General features: G+C 46.9%; 1 long non-coding RNA gene across 1 annotated transcript in view; it reads right to left on the bottom strand.

The window, feature by feature from the left end:
- LOC115086194 overlaps window positions 1–23,516 on the bottom strand; it is a 56,223-nt gene extending 32,707 nt beyond the window's left edge. The window contains exon 1 of the long non-coding RNA XR_003855141.1: window positions 23,439–23,516. This is a non-coding gene — a long non-coding RNA (uncharacterized LOC115086194). The remainder of the gene's footprint in view (window positions 1–23,438) is intronic.
- Window positions 23,517–24,017: the final 501 nt, after the last annotated feature.

Consider the following 24,017-nt stretch of genomic DNA (forward strand, 5'->3'; position numbering starts at 1 on the left):
TAGATCCATTTTATGATTGTCTCATCAAACTATCGAATAGCCATGATCTATTAATGTCTCTTGTGAACTGTTGTGATCTTTATTAGGAATGATAGTATATCAAAAGCTCAAATAAATACATACATAAATAAATAAATAAATAAATAAATACGTAAGTCCTGAAATACAGCATCCTGCACTACTTCCAATCTGTCTTTTGATTTTTCCACCAGTTCCAATCCTCTGTCCCTCTTCTGCAATCCATTCTGCAAACTTTCCATGGTGTTTTTCAAATCCTGAGTTTTTTCTATGAGATGAAAAATATGGGCTATAATAGACTATCTGAGATTCACATTAGTTTTCTAGATCTCCTCTAACATGAACTCAGAAGGCCTTGGCAGCTGGAACAATATCTACTCACCTCCCAAGCCATTGCCAATGTGGACATTTCATAGCTGCCCAGATGCCAACAAGACTTCAATTAACTGAAGCCAGCTCCAGCCTCAAATTCATGGCTCCCTGTGCTTCCGGAATCAAGTCAGTGATGTCATCCATCAGCATCTGCTCAGGAGCAGCAGTGATGGGGATCACCCACTGGCTGCATCAGAGGATTTCTCCGGGCCCAGCTCAGTGAAATGCTATTATCAAGGGGAGGAGTCTAGACTTTCTCTCCTGCACTCCCCAGTCACATACCCCCCCCCCCCCCCCAGTACTTCTTCCACATTCAATGAAGAAATCAATCAAGCCTATAGCTCAGATAAACACAACATGGCAAAGGCAAAAAAACACCGAAAAGCAGCAGAAAGCATGAGAGCTTTGTTAAACACTGCTACCCTTTGGCATTTTCTTTACCTCCCCCTTGGTTACCACATCCCAAAAACCAGATTCTAAGAAATGCTGCTGCATGCAGTTTCCACAAGAAAGCTCATGAATGGGGCACATGTGTGTGCCAAAAAGGAAAAGACAAAAATTGAAAAGCATGGAGCAGGGGCAGACCCGGGAAAGAGAGAAAAAAAAATTGAGTATAAGAAAGCAAGTTCCTCCTTGATTTGAATAAAACAGGAGGTGGAGGTTTTTATGACCAATGATTGCAAACATTGGTAATTATCAAGTGATTAATCACAAAGCATACACTGATCTGAGGTCTTTTCCTCCATTTTTTGCCAAGTCAGCTCTTTTGTGATTATCACTAATTTAATTAGTTTGGTGAAGGTTACTTTGGCTTAATTTTATAACAAAAAAAGGATACATGCAAATTGTTCTTTATTTTTCTAGTTTGAATTCAGTAACCCAAGTAGCAACAAGGCCAGAGCCAAGGCAGGAGAAGTAGGCAAGTAGACAGGATTGAAGTCCAAGTAAGGTGATGCATTTTTTAGTAACTTATAGCTGATATTTGGATCAAGTGATCCTGACATCCTCTCAATGAAAGGTCTGATCTTGTGTAACGAAATTCCATTTTTCTCTGTTGGATTTCAGAGGGAAAGCTTATCTTTTTAGAATCTCTCTTAGAGCCAAAGAAAAGCTTTAAAAAGTAATAAGAAGGATTTTGGCAGTTGCGAAGGGCTTTTTTTTCACTGCAGTCACAATGCTTTCACTGTGTGAGAGAGACAGAGGTGCTGCTTTCTGTCTGTTCACTGGGACAGGGTAGTTGACTCTAGAGATACAGAAGCAGTGAATACTGATTTATTTTGTCTGTCTGACTCTGCAAAGTATATTGCACTGCTTATCTGCAGATAGACTGCAGTGAAAAGAAGCGCAGGCTTGCCAGTCTCCTTGGTTCATTCCCTTTCTAACAGTATTTCTTGTGTGTGTGCAAAAGGATTCAGTCAGCAGTATACACACATATACTGTGTATGTGTGTGTGTGTGAGAGAGAGAGAGAGAGAGGGACAATTTTTGCGCACACTGTGAAGGATGGTGCTAGATATACATAGGTCATATTCAGTCACTGTCTGGACAGCAAAGTTAGCCAGATAATCTTACCCACAGGGCCAGCGGGAAGACAAGGCTTACTAGACAATCGCCTAAGGCACCAGAAGTGGAATGGGCTTTGATGTCGTATGCAAGAGTGGCATTTTCAAATGTTGTGGAAGGGAGGTGAGCACTAGCGTGCATGGAGTGGAGTTTTGCAGTCATCTTTAACATGCGCAGTATGTATGTATAATAGGTGTTGGGGGTCATCGGAAAACATTGTTGATGAGAGAGAGAGAGAGAGAGAGAGAAAGTGAAAACATGTGATGCTGTTATGTCATTGCCTAGGGTGACAGCAGACCATAGCACCTGCCCTGGTTATCCATATAAATTTTGAGGTATATTCAATAGTGCAGCCACACTATTGAATATAACTGGCTATCTTAAAGATAGCGGGCTAATTTTATCCAGCTACGTTTAGGACAGTAATTTGGCCTGAGCAGACTTATCCAGATAAGTTATCTGGCTACCTCTGAATATTGAAGTTAGCCAACTAACTTAGCTGGCTAACGTAACTCCTCCCTGAAACGCCCATACGTTATCTGGCTAAATATTAGACAGGTAATAAGATAGCCAGCTTACTGCCCAAATATTCATTTAGCTGAATAACTTCTGAGTTATCAATCTAAATGCTTCTGAATATGGACCTCACAGAGACTGAGTTTATGCCACTAGCAAGCTGCTAACTCTGCTTTGCAAGTTAGCACTGTGCTTGCTAATCACTGATGTAAACCCAGGTTGTCTACTTGAGTGTGTGTAACAGACACCTAATATTAGAGTAATACAGGTGAGTGGTACAGTATCAATAAAGAATACTGTGATATCCAACCACTCAATAGCTACTTCCAATTCCATCATGCCACTCAGAGCAAAGGAGAAAGGAAGGAATGGCAGTCAGCAGAAAAAGAGCAGAGGAAGAAGACTGGCATTCCTGTAGATCCGGTTCAGCCTGTCAGATGTACAAGCAGTAGAAAAAAATGAGTTTTTCCCATAATTCTAAGAGAGACGTTTTTAGCTGCAGAAAGCCAGGAGTGGAAGATGGCTCAAGCCATAAAAAGTTAAAATTGGGAAAACCTATGCCATTGCCACTGACTCCTCTCCCTCTTGCCTTGGAGCAGGGGAAAAGGTGGGAGAGCCATATGATGCTGGCATTAGGAGAGGGGTAAGAGCTAGAGCAGCAGATGCACAACACTCAAAACCATCAGTATGCTCCTCCATGATTACTGCTTCTGAAGTAATGGAGGCAATATTTTCAAAAACGGATTCCCTGAATCAGATATTGAAGAGCTAGTAACCAAAGAGAATTTTGGGAGTTTTAGTCAGTAACATCTTAGTGAGGCGGTGGAGGAGGTAGATGATACAAACAGTGTTGAGAGCAGACCATAGGAAGAGCAAGCAGAGTTCATGGAAAGTTTGTCTTCTTGAAAAATCAATCTGTCTTTACAGACTTTCCAAGAATTTCCATGTCAGTTTCAGGATAACTGAAAACTGGGTTCCTGCTCCCACCCTACCTTGGGATACTGCTGCCACTCTGCCCTGCTGCCAAACCTCTGATATACCATCTTGTGGGTCTTGCTGCCACTCAGCTTTTCTGCCATACTCCATGTTTTTCACTTTGTGGCTATTGCTGACAATCTGCTTAGCTGATGTACCCTTTATGCTGCACTTTTGGGATCTTGCTGCCACTCTATCTTGCTTCTATATCCCTAATGTATCATTTTGGAGGTCTTGCCACTTAGTTTTGCTGCCATACCCTAGACTCTACATCTTTAGAGTTTTATTTCCACTCTGCCTTTCTGCTATACCTCTTAATACACCGTTAGGGTCTCTCTGCCACTCGGCATTGCTGCCATATTATTTGCACCTTGCGGGTCTTGTTGCCATTCTGCCTTGCTGCCATATCTTGGATTCTACACTTTGGGGGTATTCTTTCTTCTGTGGGTGGCTGCTTTGTACCTCTCATAGTGTCTTGGAGTGTTCCACTCTTTGTGCTGCTTTTTCCCTCTGTAGGTGCTTTTAGGTTTTACTGACACCTTTGCTGCTTTATTCCTCCTTCATGGTGCTATAGGAACGTTCATACCACTTTGCTCCTCTCATGCTGCCGTCAGGGGTACATGCCACTGTTGTTGGTGCTCTCTTTTGAAGCCTTGGCGTGTTCCTGCCATTCGTGCTACTGTTTTGCTTCTCTCACATTGCCTTGCAAAGCTTCAGCCATTCTGGTACCTTTTTGCTCTTTATGGTACCTTAAGCTATTCATGCCACTTGGCCACAATCTTGCTGCCTTGGAGTTCACATCCCCCTTCTGATGATGTCAGCCCACAAGTTTCATTAGAATTGTTTAGAACACCCCAATCTAGGAGCTCAAAACAGGCTGCATTGCTTCCCTCATTGAAGTTAATGGAAAATGAAAAACAAATAAATGAATAAGTGAAAAAAAATTTGTTTGAAATGAACCAAATCAGCTGAGGCACTGTGCAAAACAACTAAATGATAGTATTTAATTGGGATGGGTTTTTTGGCTTCTCCAATTTTGTAGTTAAAACAAATAAATGAACCAAACCAAAAACGTTTTACTGCTGCTTATCCCTACTGCTAAGGGAGAGTGTTTGGCTGATTGTATAGGACATATGGTCTGGCAAGTGCTTTTAAAAGGGTGAATGGTATGATCTGCTACATGTTACAATTCCCGGTCTCAAGAAGCCTGTTCCTACCTCCCAGCACCGGGCCCGGGCTGTGGCCCTTCTCTCTTCGGCCACACCTGGTGATCGGTGCCACGGTCCTTCCACCTCCCGGCTCCCTGGCTCGGCCCACAGCTGCTCTTCAGTCTCCCCTCAGCGGTGGAGGGGGTGCCACAGCTTCTACCTCCCATGGGCCGCCTCCCAGCTGTGGCAAGGGAATGACACCATGCCACCCTTGCCGTCGCAGCCGCCCTGCTGGGCCCATGCTCCTAGGCACGCGCCGCAGGCCGGAATTTAAAGGGGCTGTGGCAGGAAAAGCTCCCGCGGCCCCTAGGGATGACGTTTCCAGCCTTGAATATATAAGGCAAGCTCTGACAGTCAGAGCTTGCCTTGGCAATGGGTCGCCTCACTCTTGTTTGCTCGAGTTCCAGAGCTGCTGTTCAAGTTCCTGCATTACTGTTCCCGCACCCATCTCCAGCTCCTGATCTCCTTGTTCTAGTTCCTGCTTGTTCCTTGCTTCCTCGGACAGATTTCCTCCTGCCTGACCTCTGGACCAGACCTGACCACGCATCCTGCCACCTGCCTCTGACCTCTGGACCAGACCTGACTACGCATCCTGCCACCTGCCTCTGACCCCTGGACCAAGCCTGTCTACCCTCTCTGCCACCCACCTTGTCAAATGGATTGGCTCTGACTCCGCTCTTGGCTTCGGCCTCAGGCCTCTCTTCCGTGGCTGCCGCCGTGCTCTCTCGCCAACTCCGTGGGATCATCCACGCAAAGGCCCACCTAAGACCAGCCGGCCCCGGTACCCAAGGGCTCAACCTGCGGGGAACGTGGGCTGATAGTGGCGAAGCTCCAGCTGGCCTCCTCTTCCCATCCGACCTCGCGACCCGACGGTGGGGACCTGTGTGTGGTTCCCCCCACAGGTGGCGCCAACACCACCTCGGGCCAAGGGTCCACGATCACAACACTGCAGTTAAAGAATTCTGTCTCTTTAAAGGCAACTTTTGCCATAAAACATGCAGCCAATGTTTTTAGAGAGCAGAAGATTTTGCTACATTTCATAGTAATTTAATGGAGTAAAATGGTGTAGCTTGTTTAAGCTGGGTTTGCTTATGTTATCATAAAAGGAAAAGAAAATAAAATTGAAAAATCGATCTTGTAGATTATTATAGGAGCTATGAGACTGTGGCAAGGGACACTTTAGAGATATTTGAACCCTGAGCAGGAGTATATAACATCAATTTTTAAAAAGGGATCAAGGGGTGATTTAGGAAACTACAGAGCAGTGAGTTTGACATCTGTGCCAGGCAAAATGGTAGAAACTATCAGAAAGAATAAAATTGCTGAACAAATAGATAAGCATAATTTAATGGGAGAAAGCCAACATGGATTTAGCCAAGGGAAGTTATGCCTCATCAATCTGCTACATTTTTTTGAGGGTGTAAATAAACATGTGGATAAAGATGAGTCAGTTGTTTAGAGTATATCTGGACTCCAGAAAGCATTTGACAAAGACCCTCATGAGAGAATTGTTAGGAAATTAAAAAATCATGAGAGGGAGCAATGTCCTATTGTGGATTGTAAACTGTTTAAAAGATAGAAAACAGACAGTAGGGCTAAATGATAAATTTTCCCAATGGAGAAAGGTGAATAGTGGAGTGCCCCAGGGATCTGTTCTGGGACCACTGCTTTTTAATATATTTATAAAAAACCTGCAAATGGGAACAAAGAGTGAGGTGATCAAATTTGCCGATGGCACAAATTATTTAAAGTTGCTAAATCACAAGAAGATTGTGAGAAATTGTTCTTTGCAAAACTGGGAGATTGGGCATGCAAATGGAAAATGAAATTCAATGTGGACAAGTGCAAAGTGATGCACATAGGAAAGAGTAACCAAAATTATAGCTACACAATGCAAGGTTCCACACTAGGCGTCACCATTCAGGAAAAGGATGTAGACATCATTGTTAATAATATGTTGAAATCTTCTGGTCAGTGCGTGGCAGCAGCCAAGAAAGCAAATAGAATGCTAGGAATTATTAGGAAAGGAATGGAGAATAAAACAGAGAATATCATAATGCCTCTGTATTGCTCCATGGTGCAACCTCAACTTGAGAATTGTGTGCAATTCTGGTCACTACATCTCAAAAATGATATAGCAGAATTATAAAAGGTACAGAGAAGGGAAATCAAAATGATAAAGAGCATAGAATGATTCCCCTATGAGGACAGGCTAAAGAGGTTAGGAATCTTTAGCCTGGAGAAGAGATGGTTGAGGGGAGATATAATAGAGATCAATAAAGTAATGAGTGAAGTGGAATGGATAAACTCATATCGGTTGTTTACTCTTTCAAGAGTACACAGACTAGGGATATGTAATGAAGTTACTAGGTGATATATTTACAATTAATAAAAGAAAATATTGTTTTACTCAACACATAGGGGCGGATTTTCAGAGCCCTGCTCGCGTAAATCCGCCCAAAACCGGGCGGATTTACGCGAGCAGGGCCCTGCGCGCCGGGAAGCCTATTTTACATAGGCCTCCCGGCGCGTGCAGAGCCCCGGGACTCGCGTAAGTCCCGGGGTTCTCCGAGGGGGCGTGTCGGGGGCATGTCGAGGGGCGGGCCCGGTCGTCGCGGCGTTTCAGGGGCGTGTCGGCAGCGTTTTGGGGGCGGGTACGGTGGCGTGGCTACGGCCCGGGGCGGTCCGGGGGCGTGGCCACGCCCTCCGTACCCGCCCCCAGGTCGCGGCCCGGCGCGCAGGAGGCCCGCTCGCGCGCGGGGATTTACTTCTCCCTCCGGGAGGCGTAAATCCCCGGAGAAAGGTAAGGGGGGGGTGTAGACAGGGCCAGGGGGGTGGGTTAGGTAGAGGAAGGGAGGGGAAGGTGAGGGGAGGGCGTTAGAGGATTCCCTCCAAGGCCGCTCCGATTTCGGAGCGGCCTTGGAGGGAACGGGGGTAGGCTGCGCGGCTCGGCGCGCGCCGGCTATACAAAATCGATAGCCTTGCGCGCGCCGATCCAGGTTTTTAGCAGATACGCGTGGCTCCGCGCGTATCTACTAAAATCCAGCGTACTTTTGTTTGCACCTGGAGCGCAAACAAAAGTAGGCTATTCGCGCGCCTTTTAAAATCCGCCCCATAATCTCTGGAATTTGTTATCAGAGGATATGGTGAAAGCTATTAGTGTAGTTGCTTTTAAAAAAGGTTTGGACAAGTTCCTGTGGAAAAAATCCATAAACCATTATTAAGGTGGAGTTGTAGAAATCAACTTCTTAGCCCTGGGATAAGCAATATGAAAGCTATCTACTCCTTGGGATTCTGCCAAGTACTTGTGACTTGCATTGGCCACTAGGGTTGTGCGAAGCCTGAACCTATTGGTTCGGGCTTTGTTTTCAGCCTGCCGCGGGAAATTTCATATTTCCCACGGTTTGGGCCTTTAAAATTCGGGGAGACCCGAATTTCATTTTAGTGCCATTTTTTCGTTAGCGTGCACTAAAATGCTGAAGTCAGTTGCGCGCGCTGGCCGACTGCCGGCGCGCAATCCCAAGCAATGTGGCAAATGGCCGCTGTGCCTGGAGCCTCTGACCCCACTCCCGGACCTCCCCACCCATGCCCCGGCCCTTTCCACCCCTTTAGTAAAGCCCTGGGGCTTACACGCATCCCGGGGCTTTAAATGCATCACTGAGCCTTTTGAAAATAGGCCCGGCGTGCATAACCTTTTCAAAATTCGGCCCTTTATTTGCAATTGTGGCTGCTACAAGGAGCAGAATTTTATGCCTAATTGGGATCCATCATTACTGGAAAAATGTTATTTGTTTAAATCATAACAATGTTCAAGTATTAAGAGGACAATTTTCAAAGCCATTTGTGCAGGCAAATAGCAATTTGCACACATAGTCTGGCCTTCTGAAACCCGCCCTCCCTCAATACAGCTAAAAGTTCCCCTGGTTTTCCACCAGATGCATATGTTTAGCCCCCGTTAGAGGAGGCATTTTCTGGGAGCTGCATAGATCAGAGGAGGAAATTGTAGTAGGGAGATTGCATTTTCAACATTAATGATTGCTATTCTTCATGGAAAAAGTATGCACACAAAAGGAAAATGCCATAGTCCATGGGCACTTTGAACTCATGGTAAGTTTCAAAGTGATGATACGTAACTAATTTCTCTTTGGAAATTGGTGCTATATCTAACGGTAAAATGTACCTAAGGATTTTGTCCCAAAATGGACAGTTTTAAAGTTGCCCTCCTAAAGAAGCAAAATTAATTTAAGATACATAGAACAAATAAAATAAAATAGTAAATAAAAACAAACTTTCCATTCTAATTAAATTACAAGGTCAAGAATGATAAGGTGGAACACTAGAGTGGTCAAACAAATGTGTAGAAGGTGGAGTAGACCATTTAACTGGAAAGTTTTCAGTTTCTCTTTGAAAAGTGAGTAATAGGTAACTGAAACAGGAGCTCCTGAGAAATAAAATTAGAGTGCTAAGGACTTTAAACATAGGAAATATTGTCAACCTTTGATGTAAGTCTAGTGACCGGTGCAGTCAGAAAGTTGGCAAGTGATGAGTGAAAATATCCGCAAGGAGGGACGCAGGAGAGCGGTCGTGTTAGACAGAGGTCACTAGACCATGGCAAGTCTTGCGGGATCAGCATGGGAACTGTCTGTTCACAAGATTTAAGAGGATCCAACAGGAACAGCGGAGAGATAAGAGGAATCAGCAGTGGGGGCGGGGTTCCCAGTCGCTTTAATCGGTGGGGGGGGGAGATGCAGGGATGGGGAAGGCAAGGATAGAAGGAGGCTACGGGGAAAAGGGCTGAAGAAAGAAGGGAAGGTAGGAGGCAGACGGCGAGAAGGAAAAAAGAAGTGGCAGGGATGGATTCCCATGAAGTCATTCTTCTGGAAATGGGTGAGGAGTGGCAGCCAGAGGGACAGGTTTTATTTTGTGCCTGTTTTTTTTTTTTTTTTACCCCTTCTCCATTGGAATCTCTGCTTTAGAACACCTGCCAGCCCAAAGCCTCTAAAAACAGAGATAAAGAGGTATTCCCCTTCCATTCTCCACGACTTTAGAGCAATCAAAACAATATACAAAACCTTAATGCTAGTTGCAAATAGATTTCTGAGGACAAAATAACACTCCCATTCAATTACATTAACCTTTTCAACAATTAAGGAAACGTAATCTCAGCTGACCACACATTTGGCCAACAGTTTTAAAAACTTAGTGGTCAGACAGAGCTTTTTTTTTTTGGTTGGCTTCCCTTTTCCTGGCAACACCTATTGCTGTGATTTGTTCGCATCTGTAATAAACATGACAAGGATGAAAGGAGCCTGGCTTCAGAACAGAAACTCTGTCTTTTGAATTAAATCAGTTCCCTGCAGTGAGCCACTTACTCCCTTTCTTCACCAGAGCAACTGAAACAATTTAGCTGTTTCTCATGGTTAGCGTGACCTTTTCTCTTTCGTGTAAAATCAATTCAAGGTCATCACACTGACTTCTTAACATAATAAAAAAAAAAAAGTTTAAGTCCTATGGCGGTGGAAGGAACAGAAATGAAATGACATCCTTTGAGCATACGTTGCTTCTACCTTCCCCAGATTTGACAGGGGGGGGGGGGGGAGTTTTCTGATTAACTTTGGACCAGATGGCCAGCTCCAGATCTCCCAGCATGATTTTGACTGACAGAAGCCTTTGATAAACCTCAGAAGAATGAAGTCATCTCCAGGTCACCTCCTCTGCCTGGCCTTTAACATCCCACACATCCCACCATTATCCACAGAATAGCAGACAAAGAAAATCAGCTCTGATTCCCTATCATTGCCCATTATTTCCATCCTGCTTTAAACAAGGAAGCAATAAAATGCCCTTCACTTTACTCTGAATGGTACAAATGTCAGCTGAGAAATACAAACAAGAGGTTTCCCATGTTATTGAAAGTACTCCAGTCTAAAGCCAGGAAGTTATGTGCATTTATTCACCCACACTTTGGAAATTCATAGCACATACTTAGATATCTTTTTAACTACTTTTGTTTTAAAAAATATGCCTAATATATGCTAATTTTATGCAAATAGCCCCTTTGAAAATTCATTCCATACATTGTAACTAGAATCTTTATTAATTACTAATAATTAATTTTTTTACATTTGTGATCCTTGCTGTGAAGTATATAATGCCAGTGGAGAGACAGCTGAAGTTCAGGTATTGGCACATCCTCCATTTCTGGAAACATCCTTAACCCTGGGTTGCAGCAGAGATTTTTAAACTGTTTGTGGTTTTGTTTTTGGGTGGGTCAAACTGAAAAAAATAATTAAGAAAAAAATCCCCCAAACAAGCAAAAAAAAAAAAAGCAAAAAATCCCCTCAGGCCTCCAGCGGGACCAGGGCTCAGCACTGAGGCTCAGCTGAAGCCTGGTCCCAGTGCCAGTACCTAGGCTTGGTGAGTGAGCTGACCCGAGGTTGGGTCCTCTCACTAAGTCCTATGCCTGGCACAGAGACCAGGCCTGAGATTGGGTCCCTTTGCCAAGGTAAGGACCCAGACCTAGGGCCCACACCAAGGCCTGGACCCATCACCGAGGCCTTGGCTAGGCATCAGAAACTGGCCAATGGCAAGGTCCAATTAATGAGACCAAGACCCGGTGCTAGGGCCAGGTCTGAGGCTTGGTCCCATTGCCAAGGCCTAGTCATGGCTTAAAGGCCTACGACTAGGCCTCCTAACATCTTCTATCCGCAAATTTGAAAAGTGGCACCAGCTGCTTGAAGAATGTGCTGAAATGACACTATTGCGACACCTTCCTCCAGATAGAGCCATTTTGATGTACTCTCATTGAAATGTATGGCCATGTATCAAAATGGTACTGTCTGCTCTGAAGGAAGGCACTGCAGTGACATCACTCTGTCATATCCCTCAAGCAAACAGCATCATTTTGGAACATCACAGATGGCAGAAGATGTTGGGAGGTCTGGTCCTAGGCCTAAGCGATGGGACCAGGCCCAGGACTAAGTCTTGGCAACAGGAATAGGCCTCAGGCCAAGCCCTGGCACCGAGTCTAGAGCTTGACAATGGGATCAGGCTTTGTGCTGGACCATGGCACCGGGCCTAGGTCTCAGAAATATGACCATGCTTCCGGGTTTCAGCCTTAGTGATGGGACCAGGTCTCTAGCAAGACCCCAGCACTAAGTTTAAGCATTAGCAACAGGATCAGGCCTCGGGATGGGCCTTGGAGCTGGACCTAGGCCTTGACAATGGGACCAGGCCTCAGTCAAGGCCCCAGTGCCAGGTCTATGTCTAGACTAGTTGGAACAAACTGAAAATGGCCTCATTTGTCACATGTTATAGTACATCCCTAGACTCTTGAATTCCTCGGTCATGCCTGAAAGGTTTTCTTCAACTTGACACTTTAACCGTGATTACTGCAGCAGGCCAAGAACCGGGAAGGCAAGAGTTCCAATCCCACTACCATTCCACGAGACCTTAAGAAAGTCGCGTCATCCTCCCTTGTCTCAGGCCCAAACTAAGGGGGTCCTTTACTTAGCTGCATTTACCTTGCGATAAATGGCCTAACACAGTGATAACACTGGGAACTTTGGGAACTTATCCAGATATATTCAATAGCATAGCCACGCCATTGAATATCCTTGGTGAATTAGCCATATACGTCTTATTTGGCTAGCTCACTTAGCCAAATATTTCTGAATATCTACCTCATAGGTATTAATTCATGAGGAATGTTAATGAAATCTTATTGTAATCAAAGGATCAAAGGATAATGTCACAATCCCAAAAGACATAGGGACAGATACACTAAGGGCCGAATATTCAGAATTACGCGCAGGCATGTTATAAAATCCGGGGTCGGCGTGCGCGAGGTGGTGCACACTTGTGCACCTTGTGCGCGCCGATCCCTAGGGGAGCCCCAATGGCTTTCCCTGTTTCCTCCAAGGCTGCTCTGAAATCGGCGCGACCTCGGAGGGAACTTACCTTCCGCTCCCCCCCCCCCACCTTCCCCTCCCTTCCCTTATCTAACCCGCCCCCCAGCCCTACCTAAATCCCCCCCCCCCATCTTTGTTGTCTTAGTTACGCCTGCCTCTGGCAGGTGTAACTTGTGCGCGCCGGCCAGCTGGTGGCATGTGATCCTCCGGCAAGGCCCCCGTGCCAGAAGCCTCGGTCCCGCCCCCAGACTGCCCCCAGACCAGCGCCCTGCCCATTCCCCGCCCCCTTCCTGCCCCTTTTTGAAAGCCCCGGGATATACGTGCGTCCCAGGGCTTGCGTGCGGCGGCGAGCCTATGCAAAATAGACTCAGTGCGCGCAGGTGCACTTTCTCGGGGTTATGTGCGTAAGTTATGTGCTTAACCCTTTGAAAATCTGCCCCTAAGCATTTTCCCCATTTACTAAAGAGGTCAATACATTAAAATGTGCTACAATTTTAATGTGCACACTAAAATATCACTTCACATGCAATGCAGTACATTTTAAGTTCACATGCTATAACATGTATGCTTTTTTATTTCAATTAACAATCTTTATTATTAGCAGATAATAAAGTTAATGTGGAATTATTTATATTTGTCTTCTCAAACTTTCTACTGAGATATTCTAAATTCCCCATTTGGATGGAATCCTAAGGAGATTCCTCTCTCCAAACTATGCGCTCCAGAATGAATAATAGTTGGCGAATGTATGTACTGAAGTGCAAACCTTTCCCCAACACTACCCCCAGTTACACTACTGCCGTAACCACATCCTCTGGCAATGAATTCCAGAGCTTAGCTAAGCACTATTATTTCCAACTCCACTCCAACTCCCCCTTTCTGAATACTTCTCTGCAGTTTGCGTAAAAGTATGTATGAAACTGGGTTACATGTTTACTTTTACTCAAATTCAGCACAGGGCTATTTTAGTACAGCCATTATGCACGTAAAACTGTTTTTTTTAATGCAAGGAAATATCTTTGAAATGTACCTCCTAAAAGGATCAACTACAAGAGTTGAAAATTTGCATGAAGCATGGAGACTGTTTAAAAATACCACCTTGGAAGCCCAGATAAAATGTACTCCTCAACTTAAAAAGGACAAAAGGAGAATAAATGTTTTCCAGCATGGCTAAATAGTTATGTGAAAAGGCTAGTAAAGTCATAAAGATATTTTTTTAAAAATGGAACACAGGAAGTATTAAGGAAACCAGGAAAAAGCGTAAGCACTGGCAAATTAGTAAGGCCTGGCCAAGAGAGAATTTGAGGAGAGATTTGCCTGAGGTAAAAACTAATACAAACGTTTGCAAATACATCAAAAACAAGAAGCCTGCAAGAGAGACAACTGGACCATTAGGGATGTAATTTTTAGAATGGTTGTGGAAATTGCATCGTACCAGTGGACCTACAACTAATTTTCCAATCTTAGAGAAGTAATGTTGTGGTTCTTGCCGCTAGTACCACGGCCAGGCACTTACCTCTGGGCTCCCGGACCTGCTCCCGCTTCCAGAGGCCTGGTTTGTGGCCAGTTTGGCAGTGTCCCCACAGGGGCCGCACCGCTGCGAGCTCTCCCATGGACGCCTGGCTCCTAGGTGCCTGCGCGTGCCACTTAAGCGCTTTTCTAGGCCATTTCCCGCCAGTGGTGACTCCTCCCAACTCCTGACGTCAGACGCCGCGGCCTTGATAAGCCGGCCGCGGTCATCCAGTCTTTGCCTTGCAACGGGTTAGCCTCCCGGTTTCCTGTTGCGCTGTACCCGGAGTGACTCGCTTTGCTCCGTTCCTGCTTCAGTACCTGCTTGGTTCCTGCCTGCCTGCTACAGTACCAGCTTAGTTCCAGCCTGCCTGCTACAGTTCCTGCCTGCCTGGTTGGTTCCTGCTTGCTTGCTACATTATCTGCTTGGTTCCCACCTGCCTGCTACAGTACCTGGTTGGTTCCTGTTTGCTTGCTACAGTATCTGCTTGGTTCCCGCCTGCCTGCTACAGTACCTGGTTGGTTCCTGCTTGCTTGCTATTGTACCTGCTCGGTTCCAGCCTGCCTGCTACAGTTCCTGCCTGGTTCCAGTACCTGAATCCCACCACAGTTCCTGCCTGGTTCCAGTACTCGAATCCTGCCACAGTTCCTGCCTGGTTCCAGTATCTGAGTCTTGCTACAGTTCCTGCCCGGTTCCAGAAACCGAGCCCAGTTACAGTATTGCTACTGTCCTAGTCTGGTTCCAGTTTCCTGTCCTGATCCACAACCTGCCTAAGTCCCAGTGGCTGGGTCCCTACAGGCTCCTCCCGGAGGGGCTTCGGCTTCCAAGGGTGAAGCCACCTAAGTCCCAGCGGTTGGGCTCCTATGGGCTCCTCCCAGGGGAGTACCAGCTTCCAGGGTGAAGAGCATCTACGTCCTGCCTGAACATCTGCCTCCCGGCCTGCTATTCATTAGAGACATTGGCCAACTTTCCCAGTCTCCAGCAGGTTGGCCCAAGGGTCCACTAAACAGAGACTCCCATAACAGATTGCAAGGCCATGGACTCGGTGGATGCACCCGCTCCCTCGGATCTGCCCGGAATGGCCCGGCAGATGCTACAGCACCAGAGCTGCATAGATACCTTGGCAGCCACAGTGGAACAGCTATCCTCGCGCCTGGAGTCCTTTCCTTCCACTGGCAGGGCCCTCGAGGGTCACAGCTCCTCTGTGACTCAGCTACTGGCACCCTCTCGTTACGCTGGTTATTTAAGGACCTGCCGCGGCTTCTTGAACCAATGTTTTGTACGGTTCTCCTTGTTGCCTCGGCAGTTTCCCTCGGATGCGGTGAAAGTGGCATATATCCTGTCCCTGCTTGATGGGAAAGCCTTAATTTGGGCTTCTCCCCTCTGGGAAAACAATGAAGCTTCGCTAACGGACTTACAACAGTTCATCACGAACTTTTGCCAGGCCTTTGATGAGCCCGCCCGAGTAGCCACAGCTACGTCTGACCTGCTGCAACTTCGTCAAGGGGCTCGCTCCTTGGCAGATTATGCAATGGAGTTTCGGACTTTAGCCCAAGAAGTAGGTTGGCAAGATGATAGTCTTAAGGCCATCTTCCTGGAAAGCTTCTCCGGACGCATAAAGGATGAAATTGCTGCTTGTGATCTGCCGGAGGACCTCAATGCCTTGATTGAGATGGTTGCCCTCATTGACCGTTGCCTACAACAATGGGCCAAGGAACATTGCTCCTCTCGTCATAGTCCAGCTCATGGGCCGAGACCTGTGCCCTCACCCAAGATTTCTCGTCCAGAAGCTCCCACCTGCGAACCTATGCAGCTGGGACGGGCCACGTTCTCTGCTGAAGAAAGGTAACGTCGTCGTTCGTTGAAGTTGTGCTTGTATTGTGGCCAGAAGGGCCACTTCTTGGCACGCTGCCAGGAGCATGCAGAAAACATCAAAGCCTAGGATGTCAGGAGGAGCTCCTCCTAGGCTGTGCTACAGCTCCTCAATGTACTGTCCCTGTTACCTTGGAATATCCCGGAGGCTCCTTTGAGACGATGGCATTCCTGGATTCCAGAGCCGGAGGACTTAGTCTCCCAGTTGCGAATCCCTACGCATAGACCGGAGGTCCCGTTACGAATTACCTCTTTCCAGGGGACGCTTCTTCCAGAACCTGTCCAGATGTCCACAGCACCCATTACGGTCCGCACCAGGGCAATCCATTTGGAGGAGATAGCTTTCCTAGTATTGGAGAAGGCTGTCCACCCTGTGGTGCTAGGGTTGCCGTGGTTACAGAAACACTCACCCACGATTCAGTGGGATACGTTACAGATTGTCAAATGGAGCCCTTTTTGCCTAGCTAATTGTATAAAAGTGCCTAAGACTCCCGCACTTCCCCTGATGCACGCGGCCGTGGGTCCTCCTGCACCTTATGAGGACTTTACGGATGTATTCTCCAAGACCAAGACGGAGATCCTTCCGCAGCATTGTCCGTATGACTATGCTATAGACTATCGAGGCCTAAATTCTATTACCAAGCGAGATGGCTTCAAAGAGCGAAGATTTTCACAAAGTTGGACTTGCGAGGAGCGTACAATTTAGTCAGAATTTGTCCTGGAGATGAGTGGAAAACCGCGTTTAATACCCAAGACAGGCATTACGAGTATCTCGTGATGCCTTTCGGCTTATGTAATGCCCTGGCGGTGTGCCAGCACCTGATGAATGAGGTGTTGCGGGACCTTCTGAACACCTGCGAAATTATTTACCTCGATGACGTGTTAATCTACTCCCAGGATCTGTCATCGCACCATCAGCATGTCCGTCAAGTGCTCCAGATACTTAGGGAACATGATCTGTACGTGAAGCTGAAAAAATGTAGCTTTGAAAAGATGTCCCTGCCGTTCCTGGGCTACATAGTCTCTGCAGCTAGCTTTCGAATGGATCCTGAGAGAGTGGCGGCTATTAAGAATTGGCCCCAGCCAAGGGGTCTTAAAACGTTGCAACGCTTCCTTGGCTTTTCCAATTTCTACCATTACTTTATTCCTAATTACTCTCGTATTGTGGCCCCGTTAACTGCCCTCACCCGAAAGGGGGCTAACGCGGTGGATTGGCCTGCTTCTGTCTGTCAAGCCTTTGAGGCCCTTAAAGAAACCTTCTTGTTAGATACCTGCCTTCGCCATCCGGATCCCAGCCGGCCCTTCGTGGTGGAAGTTTATGCCTCCAATGTGGCCGTGGGGGCTGTACTGAGTCAGTACTCTGATTCTGGGCAGCTGTTGCCCTGTTCATATTTCTCAAGGAAATTCTCCCCAGCCGAGAGCAACTACTGTGTTGGTGACAAGGAGTTGCTAGCCGTGAAACTGGCCCTGGAGGAATGGAGACAGTGGTTGGAAGGAGCCAACCATTCGGTTACGATTTACACCGATCACAAAAACCTAGCATTTTTGAAGCAAGCCCAACGCCTGAATCCAAGACAAGCCCGGTGGTCACTGTTTTTTGACCGGTTTGACTTTATGTTACACTACCGACCCGGCTCGAAGAACGTTCAAGCTGACGTGCTCTCGCGCTCCTCTGAGGTCGAAGAGACTCCTGATACACCCCAATATATCTTGGACCCTGAGAAAGTAAGTCTTTATGCAACCTCAGTGTCCTCCCAAGGGAAGACCGTTGTTCCACGTCGCTCACAGAGAGCAGTTCTCGCTTGGGCCCATGACTCCCTCACTGGGGGCCATGCTGGTTGGAAAGGGACTTTAGACTTGTTAAACTGTTTCTACTGGTGGCCGACGGTGAGACAGGACGTCCAAGCTTTTGTGGGCTCATGCCCTACCTGTGCTGTTCGAAAGCCGCTCATCGGGAAGCCCAGGGGCCTGTTGCAACCTTTGCCCATCCCGGTTCTGGATGTCCGGTATCATCAACATCGATGGGAATACTTGCTTGCCTGGGAGGATTGTGGACCCAAGGATAATTCTTGGGAACCGGCTCATAACATCCTCAACTAGGGATGTGAATCGTTTTTTAACGATTAAAATTATCGTCCGATAATGTTTATATCGTCTTAAATCGTTATAGAACACGATACAATAGAAATTCTAACGATTTATCGTTAAAAATCGTTAAATCGTGTTAGTGCGCACTAACTCGATTTAGTGCGCACTAACTGAAAATGATACAAATAAACACTTTCCAGGTCACTGAAGGTCAGTTAGGAATGAATATGTGTTCCTATTGGCTGGCTGCCCTCTTATCTATTGATGTTACCAAGGTTACCACTGAGGTGATGGTTGGGGGGATGGGAAATGGAACTGGAAACTAACGAACACCAACAGAAAATGAAACAAAGTGTTCACACTTCCCAGGTCAGTAAAGGTCACTTAGGAATGAATATGTATGTATGTATTCCTATTGGCTGGCTGTGCTCTTATCTATTGATGTTACCAATATGGTTGGGGGGATGTGAAATGGAAACAGTTGGAAGCTTGACAAAAAAAGTAATGTAATGATCAGCACTCACCTGACTAGAACTTGTTTGTTTATTATTTTTGTTAGCAGGCACCTGAAATGCTAGTGCATGTTGAATTTGCCAATCACTGTGCATTTTAGAAAGGTGGTCCTGGCTGGAACTGTACAGAGTTCAAATATATGTAATTGATTGTTGGTAAGTGTATTTTTTAAGTAGCCACACTGGCACCAGTATGTTTACTTTTCCTCCTACTTAACTCACTAGCTCAGCTTTGTAAGAAGGGCTTCTCTGCTTGTGTGTTGTTTTTGTTTGGTGTGAGGAGAGCAGAAACATCAGATCTTTATTCAATCTACTACAGTCATCTCTTACAGTGCCCTATCCCTATTAATACCAGGAGTGTTGTGATCTTCCTGCACACAGTGCCCTAACCCTGATACCAGTCTGAGACAGCTCCCTCCCTGCATTACTAGTGAGAGGCTGGCTTCACAGACAGGGGGGAGCTGCCTGACCCTCACTCCTGACTTCCCCCATGTCCCAGCTAGTGAATGGTGTGTGGGTGAGGGGGGGGGGGGGGAGGATGGTGAAGTCTGAGACAGCTCCCTCCCTGCATTACTAGTGAGAGGCTGGCTTCACAGACAGGGGGGGAGCTGCCTGACCCTCACTCCTGACTTCCCCCATGTCCCAGCTAGTGAATGGTGTGTGGGTGAGGGGGGGGGGGGGGAGGATGGTGAAGTCTGAGACAGCTCCCTCCCTGCATTACTAGTGAGAGGCTGGCTTCACAGACAGGGGGGAGCTGCCTGACCCTCACTCCTGACTTCCCCCATGTCCCAGCTAGTGAATGGTGTGTGGGTGAGGGGGGGGGGGGGTGGATGGTGAAGTCTGAGACAGCGCCCTCCCTGCATTACTAGTGAGAGGCTGGCTTCACAGACAGGGGGGAGCTGCCTGACCCTCACTCCTGACTTCCCCCATGTCCCAGCTAGTGAATGGTGTGTGGGTGAGGGGGGGGGAGGATGGTGAAGTCTGAGACAGCTCCCTCCCTGCATTACTAGTGAGAGGCTGGCTTCACAGACAGGGGGGAGCTGCCTGACCCTCACTCCTGACTTCCCCCATGTCCCAGCTAGTGAATGGTGTGTGGGTGAAGGGGGGGGGGGGGGAGGATGGTGAAGTCTGAGACAGCTCCCTCCCTGCATTACTAGTGAGAGGCTGGCTTCACAGACAGGGGGGGAGCTGCCTGACCCTCACTCCTCTGGGGTATTGTGATCTTCCTGCACACAGTGCCCTATCCCTGATACCAGGGGTGTTGTGATCTTCCTGCATGCAGTGCCCTATCCCTATTAATACCAGGAGTGTTGTGATCTTCCTGCATGCAGTGCCCTATCCCTATTAATACCAGGAGTGTTGTGATCTTCCTGCATGCAGTGCCCTATCCCTGATACCGGGATGTGTGCAAGAAGATCACAACACCCCCGGTATCAGGAATAGGGCACTGTGTGCAGGAAGATCACAACACCCCCAGTATCAGGAATAGGGCACTGTGTGCAGGAAGATCACAACACCCCTGGTATTAGGGATAGGGCACTGTGTGCAGGAAGATCACAACACTCCTGGTATTAATAGGGATAGGACACTGTGTGCAGGAAGATCACAATACCCCTGGTATCAGGGTTAGGGCACAAGTTCTAGTCACATTGACTGATCACATTACTTGTTTTGTCAAGCTACCAACTGTTTCCATTTCCCATCCCCCATATACTGTCAGTAGGAAACTTGGTAACATGAATAAATAAGAGGGCAGCCAATAGGAATACATATTCATTCCTAAACTGACCTTAACTGACCTGAAAAGTGTCAAATTGTATCATTTTCAGTTAGTGCGCACTAACTCCCAGTTAGTGCGCACTAACTCGAGTTAGTGCGCACTAATCGGAAAAAACGATTTTTAACGATTTTTTAACTAAGAAATCGTGCCTAAGACGATTTTCTTGCCCTGCCACACGATTTCTATCGTTAAGACGATATGGAAAACGATTCACATCCCTATCCTCAACAAGGACTTATTATGGCAGTTCCATCTGGACCACCCAAGTAAACCCGGACCGGCTAAGAGGGGGCATAAGAGGGGAGGTACTGTTGCAGTTCTGGCTACGAGTACAGCAGCCAGGCCCTTACCTCTGGGCTCCCGGACCTGCTCCCGCTTCCAGAGGCCTGGTTTGCGGCCTGTTTGGCGGTGTCCCCGCTGGGGCTGCGTCGCTGTGAGCTCTCCAATGGATGCCTGGCTTCTAGGCGCTCGCGCGTGCCACTTGGGTTCTTTTCTAGGCCGTTTCCCGCCGGTGGTGACTCCGCCCTCCTGACATCAGATGCCGCAGCCTTGATAAGCCGGCCGCGGTCATCCAGTCTTTGGCTTGCAACGGGTTAGCCTCCCGGTTTCCTGTTGCGCTGTGCTCCGGAGTGACTTGCTTCGCTCCATTCCTGCTTCAGTACTTGCTTGATTCCTGCCTGCCTGCTACAGTAGTAGCTTTGTTCCAGCCTGTCTGCTACAGTACCTGCTTGGTTCCTGCCTGCCTGCTACAGTACCTGGTTGGTTCCTGCTTGCTTGCTACAGTACCTGCTTGGTTCCCACCTGCCTGCTACAATACCTGGTTGGTTCCTGCTTGCTTGCTATTGTACCTGTTCATTTCCAGCCTCCTTGCTACAGTTCCTGCCTGGTTCCAGTACCCAAATCCCACCACAGTTCCTGCCTGGTTCCAGTACCCGAGTCTTGCTACAGTTCCTGCATGGTTCCAGAACCCGAGCCCAGTTACAGTATTGCTACTGTCCTAGTCTGGTTCCAGTTACCTGTCCTGATCCACAACTTGCCTAAGTCCCAGCGGCCGGGCCCCTAAGGGCTCCTCCCAGGGGGGGGGGAGGTGGGGGCTTCGGCTTCCAAGGGTGAAGCCACCTAAGTCCCAGCGGTTGGGCTCCTACGGGCTCCTCCCAGGGGAGTACCAGCTTCCAGGGTGAAGAGCATCTACGTCCTGCCTGAACATCTGCCTCCCGGCCTGCTATTCATTAGAGACATTGACCATCTTTCCCAGTCTCCAGCAGGTCGGCCCAAGGGTCCACTAAACAGAGACTCCCATAACAAATAATGCAAACATTATAATACAGATAAGATAAAATTTATAATTGGAAGTAATCAAAGCAATATATATAAACAATGAAATACAAGTTGTAATTAGAAGCATGCAATTGCAATAAAATATGATAAGGGTGGAAATAAAATATCTCTCCTTTCTCCAGCTCTCGATCACTTTCCATTTTTTGCTTTGCCCAGGTCACTTCTTACCATCTCTCTTTTCTACCTCTCTTCCCTTCATCATTTCCTTTCTTTTCCATATCCTTCATCTGTTTCTTATTCATCCATCTCCCTCTGCCTCTCCATTTTACCCCGTTGCCCCCCTCTCATCCCTCCAGTTTCCCCTCTCTTATTCCTTAATCTCCCCATTCTACTTCTCTTCTTTCCTGTGTCCTATACTCATTGCTGCCTCCTAGATTTCCATTTCTCCCTATTCATCAACCCTCTTCCCTGTCTCACCCTCCTTCTCTCCTCTACATTACTCCCCCTTACCCTCTCCATCTCCCCTTCTCCATCATACCTCTTTCTTCTTCTCAGCCTTTCACTCTTTAACTCCCTCTCTCGATCATTCAACTTCTCTCTTCCTAACCTCTCACCCTCTAGCTCCTCCTCTAAGTCATTGCTCCTTTCTCTTCTTACCCTCCATATCTCCTGCATGTTCTTATTTCCAGGCCTTTGCCTTCCAGCTTCCTTTCTCAATCATTCCCCCTCCCTCTTTCCAGGCCCTCACCCTCAATCTCTCTCTATCCATCACTACTCACCAGACCTCATTGTAGAACCCCCACATCATCCCTTTATCTTCCAACTGCTGCTTCCTCCACTTAAGTGGCTAATGTAGAAGGAGAAGCAAGTTCCTTTCTAATGACAGAAGCAAGAGGAAAAGAAAGCTTCACCATGGTGCTGGTCTGCCCGTTGCAAGTGGTGCGGAAAGAAAGCAGATCATGTACTAGCGCTAGTAATGGGAAGAGTCTGAGCAGGCCCCATGCTTGTGCAGATAGTAGATGATAGGAGGAAGAGAATTCCCCGTGGCAAGGAAGGCCTCATGGTCAAAGTGGCTGAGCTCAGGCCTGGGTCCCCACAGTTATACGGCATCTTTTTCACATTCCCTGTGTAGAGGAAGCACCACAGTAGGAAGGAGAAAGGGAACTGGAGCATGAGACCCCTGGCTCTTTCCCTGATATGCCGTGCCTGTTTGGGAGAAAGCTGGGGGATGCAGCTTATTTTGTAGTTGCCTAATCCCCACTTCCCCTCTTTCTGGGGTTTAGTTTTATCCTTGGTATCATTCCTTCCCCACAGTCTCAGGAACCCATGGGCAGGTCTTTACTGGCTATAGCTCCTCCTCCTGGTGGTGTACCATGCCTGGTTCCAGACCCCCCCCCCTCCCCCCTTTTGTCCCAGGCTCCACAGTAAGTGCTATCCCTTAAAGTCCCTCACTGGTTGAGAATCAGAATGGGTTTGGTGCAGGTGGTAGTATCTGAGTGATGTTTAGGTTGAAAAATGTCTGAAGTTAGAAGAACGGAGAACGGATTACAAAAAGGAAAGACATAGATTCATCATCATAGTACTAATACGAGTCATCTTAACTATGTTACCCCTAGAAGGGATAATTTTAAAAATGTCCACATCGAGGCAATGACCGTGTGCCCTTTTCACCCACTGTCTTTGCACCAATTCTATAGCAAAAGCATGCATGCACTTTCACTTTGAAACTTGCTGAGGGTAAAAAAAATATATGCAGTCACTTGCGCCTGTTTTTTCTGTGGATAGAATTTTGCTAAAAAAAAAAAAAAAAGTGTGAAGATTTTAAAATGCTACCTACCTGGGTTCTTTTCTTCAAATCTAAACATTCCCCTAGGAATGCCTTCACAGAATGGAGCTGAAAGCAAGCACATTGTAGAACAACAAGGGGAGTTTTAGCAGCATCAAGGGAAGGAAATTTTCAGACAGCTGATTAACGTGGGTAAAACACTTTTGGCCCACATAAATCACTTAGAAAACTGACTTTACATTATAGAACAAGCTTTCCAGGAGCGCATATAATGCCATTAATAATAACCACCATGGGATATTCTACTTGTCAGCACCTAAAATGAAATTTCAGGCCCAAATAACCTTCACCTTCTTTTTCTGTATTTAATTTGTTAAAAAATGTTACAGAGTTGTTTGCAACTAAGCACTGGGGAAGGATACAAGCTGCTGTTCTCATCCGTGAAATGAACTCCTTATCTCCACTAAATGATGGTATGTAAAAGGTCCGGAGGCAACTTAGAATTATGCAAGTTGAATGGAATTTAAAAGACTGCTCTGGACAAACTTTTGGTATAACAATGTGAATATTTGTCAAGAATGCAGGATACATTTTATTTTTAAATGATCCGTTTTAATGCTGCACGCAGCT

This window comes from Rhinatrema bivittatum, chromosome 2, assembly GCF_901001135.1.
Source record: "Rhinatrema bivittatum chromosome 2, aRhiBiv1.1, whole genome shotgun sequence".
NCBI lineage: Eukaryota > Metazoa > Chordata > Amphibia > Gymnophiona > Rhinatrematidae > Rhinatrema > Rhinatrema bivittatum.